The sequence below is a fragment of the Frankliniella occidentalis genome, unplaced genomic scaffold (assembly GCF_000697945.3).
Source record: "Frankliniella occidentalis isolate FOCC.00 unplaced genomic scaffold, Focc_3.1 Scaffold95, whole genome shotgun sequence".
Taxonomy (NCBI): Eukaryota; Metazoa; Arthropoda; class Insecta; order Thysanoptera; family Thripidae; genus Frankliniella; species Frankliniella occidentalis.
This window is the reverse complement of record NW_026267224.1, coordinates 239,474-243,851: the sequence shown is the minus strand read 5'-3', so window position 1 is coordinate 243,851 and position 4,378 is coordinate 239,474.

The following is a 4,378-nucleotide window of genomic DNA, read 5'->3' as shown; positions in this document are numbered from 1 at the left end:
GGGGGGGGGGGGCGGATCAAACAAGACTCGCTCTGCTTTGTAGAGCCGCGGAGGGAGGAGAATAACCCCTAAATAAAAAAAAAGAAGAGAGAAACGAGGAAGCAGACGCACGCGGGAAGAGAAAGAAGTACTTTGAGGAGGCGGCGGGGTCGTCCAATCGCCTTGCAACAGCGGCGAGTGTGCAGTCACCGGGTGATTGGCTGAATGTGCAGCGGATCCATCATCCGCTCTCCGCAATGTTTTATCTCTGTCACTCTGAATGAATACTAAGTCACTCTGAATCGCTCTGAATGAATACTAAGTTGTTCTGAGGGGACTGGCGTGGCGACACACGCACAAGAAATTACTCGCAGACCAGATAATTATTGAGCGTTTGAGTACAAAATGATTATCTCGTAAGTGGCTTTTTAATTTATGAGCCCAAATTTTCTTGAGGACAGCTGAAGTTGACAAATTTAACCTATAGGTTACTATAGTGACTTACTTGGGTTCGAGAGATACTTTTTGGATCGTCCGGCGGATGTCCTGGACGGTTCCCGCGGCGACTGCGAACTGGAGGCGCCTCCATGGTGGCGCGCTGTTTAATACAGTCGCACTGGGTCCCCGAGTTACGCCGCGCCACGCCGCGCCACGCCGCGCCACGCCGCGCCACGCCGCGCCACGCCAAGGCACACCGCGGGATGACACCACTGCGGGAATCCTCTGCTGTGCGCCGAAGCTGATGGTCAGAGAAAGGACATGACGAATTAGCAGCATAGCCGACAGCTAAATGAGATTTATTTTCACTGCTTCTTCATTAAGTGCATCTCAAGCACATTCACTGTAAAAAGAAAAAAAAACATCCTCGGTAAATTTGTTGAAATTTGTATTTACAAAATATTTTGTAAATTTGGAGACAGCACATTATTGCTTGTCAATAAATTTCAAGTCGATACAAAGTGCTCTTCTAAATTTTACAATTTCAAATTACAATTTGACGTTACACATCGAAAGGAAAGATTATCGCACAGTGTAACGACACGCAGATTCTATTATTATTTTGTAACAAGCTCTTTGATGGATAATCATTTAATTAGCGGGATGTATATTTGGTAACACAGGGCCCTTTCGAAAGGTCACGTACCGGAACCGGAAGTCAACCGAAGTCAACCGGAGTAAAGCCATGAAAAATCTATCCCTATAGATCTGCTGAGTGAGGAATGAGTAATAGCTCTCTCGACAGCGGCTACTCTCCGGTTGCACTCACGAGAACAAATAACTGTCTCACTCAGCAGAGCTGTCTCACCGAGAAAAATAGTCGCGAGCGGCTTGGAAAGGGGGGGGGGAGGGGTACTGAAAGATCGATAATCGTATAACAACAGAGGCGCCTGCGGATGGTAATCGACGAGTCTATCGCGTTATCGCCCATCGCGAGAGTATCGTTAGGAACGTTTGCAATAATTACAGCGGCCCGGGCCGACACTTCCGCAGGACTCGCGCGTCTCTCCAGCGACCAGTTGATCAAAGTGGTCACAGCGGTCATAGATGTTGTTGTTGCTCAAAGTGCGCGGTCAGCCGGTCAGTTTCAGTGGTCACAAACGGGCCGCACCACACGCCACCCCAGTTGTTTGCTGGGGCAAGGACCCGGGGGGGGGGGCGTGTTCGGTGTGCGCGCCACATCACGCCATACTTTACCTGCTTTGCTGGGCGCACCCCCCCCCCCCCCACCCCGCGCGCGCGGGCGCCGCGCACTGCGATATCTTGCGATATCGCGCGATATCTCGGCATCGTGTGTTTTTTGTTTTTTCTTTTTTAAAAACAGTACCCACCGACACGGGTGACATTTAATAAAGAACGATACGACTCGCCCGCGCGCCCCCCGCACCCTCGCCCGCGAGAATAGTTGTTCCATGCGCTGGCAGCTACATTGTTTAGGGACACACCAGGCCGACAAACGGAAATAAAAACGTTTTTAAAGCTGGGGCTGCGCTCATGGAATTGGAATTTAAACAAATTCTATTCAATACCTCACCGTAATTTAAAATTCATAAAAACGAATAATGTAGGGTTCATTTCATTAATAAGAACTGGGGCTGAATGTCCAATAAGTGCAACTCGGAATGATGTATGCTGCATTTAGAAGAGTATAGTATTGATTTGATAGTCCATACTGAAAAGTAACACACGGTAAAATCAATGCCTGATTTTGTGAGGAAAAATGAAAAACTTCGAGGAACTCCCACATAGAAAAATCTTCATAGACTTTGAGGGAACCTTATAAAAAATAATGTGGGAGATTCACACATATTTGGAAAAGACAATGGAAAATGTCCTACTCCAAATTCAGGAATAAAGGGGAATAGGCAAATATATGATCAGGTCACGAGAAGGATAGAAGCCATAAGGAAAAACAGGTTAGGAATTTCACGCCGCAGGAAACATTTTGCAGCCTGCATGCGCTGCTTTCCCCGCCCGAGCGCGCAATAGGCGCGTATCCGTTTTAAAACAACAATAAGAATATCACCAACCAAAAAAAACAACAAAAAACCAACAAAATACAGCCTGTAACAGACGATGATCCTTTCCTTCTTTCCTCCCGTCTGTCGATATCCTAACGACATATTGGCAGCCTCATTACTGCTCGATGTCACGTCCAGGGCCCGGCCCAGGCGGGCGCCGGAGGAGCGGGCTTGTTGCGGTGCGATCATCCTATCAACCAGCTACCCGACCGACCAAAGTTTGCCCCACTATTTTATCGTTAAGGCTAATTCAAAAGTTGTGCTGCATCGCCATTTTCCTACGTAGGAGGGTACGGTGTCAGAAAACGCAAAAAGTATAGGACAGTCCTCGCTCTGGCTAGGGATAGAACGTTGCTGCACTTGTTTAACCCCCCCTTCTCCAACTCCCCGGCCCCGGCCCGCAGCATGGAAATAAGTCCATAAAAATGTGACTGGCCAAAGTGTCCAAAAAGTATACTTAAAGTATACCCTTTAGAAAAGTGCACAGAAAAGTGTCATTTAGCTATTACTTATTTCCATGCGCACCATGTAAGCAATTAAAAGTTTGCGGTATACTGTGTTGTCACGTTCAGTCGTCTGGTAAACTCTTTCTAGTCTGCGATTTTAAGTAAAATCCATCATAATTAGTAAATATCCCTTCATTTTCTAGAGCTTTGTCGCGGGGTCAAAAGGAAAGCCGCTTTCAGGGAGCATTTTTCCCCCCGTTCTGCGTGCGTCTCTCCACTTGGGACACCCAGTGCGACCGCGCGGTTAACGTCATTGTGTTTGGAGCGACGGGAATACAAAGCGAGTGAGGCGGTGGTGACGGTGCGGCGGCCAGGATCAGCCCAGCGGCGTTTCCCAAACTCTCTGAACCAACGCTGATCTTTACCTCTGCGCCCATTTAATTTATTTTTTCTCAATTATATACTCCGTGAAAACTACGCATCATTTTGTAATTAAAATTTACTAAATTATGTTGAAGAAATAAATTTGCGACATCCGAATCTTGCTTTTGCTCGTCGATGAACTCCAAGTGTCGATACAAGGTGCCTATTGTAATTTTACGACTCTAGATTTTAATTTTACGACAAGGCCAATGGAAAATTTCACCTTCAACTATTTTTCTCAGTGTACGGGCAGAAGAGGAAATGACTACGAAATTATTTTTCCTAACACCGACGGTGCTTACGCTAAAATTGACTGCTCGGTTTTCAAGCAAAAAAGGCAATTTTCAAGAAAAAAGTGCTTGAAAATTAACATTTTCTTGGAAACCAAGAAGTCATACTTCTAGCGGGTGCAGAAATTCTTTTCTTTGCAAGGAATTCGTGATTGTTAATTTTTGCATCACAGTCACTTGCGTATCGCCAGGCAGAGAGAGAGAGAGAGAGAGAGAGAGAGAGAGAGAGAGAGAGAGAGAGAGAGATGAGAAGCGATCTCATCCCGCCATAAAAGTGTGGCGGCAGGGAAGTCCGCAGAGGAAAACTGAGCGATCGGCGGCGCCTCTCGACTAGAACTGACCCCGCATCGGACATGCCGCGGCGGCGCTCAGCGTACCGCACGGGCACTGCCCTGCCACCGCGACGCGGCGGCTGGGGAATCACCCTCGGCGACAAGAGCCTCCTGAGAGTCACAATCAATAGGCCACCTGCGTCAAACCGCAATTAAACCGCAATTACCCTGCGGGCAGAACGCGAGGGGGGAACCAACTACTAAACGACCACGACCCGGCGGGCGCACAAACCAACACACGTTCACGAGAGACAATCGAGACCAAGACGTCGAGCATGTGCAACAAACATTCAGAAACAACGAAGAACACAACGTGAATTCGCATAATTTTTCCATTTAACTAAAAATTTGATCGACCGTGTCAACACTAATAGCATTTACTTATTTTT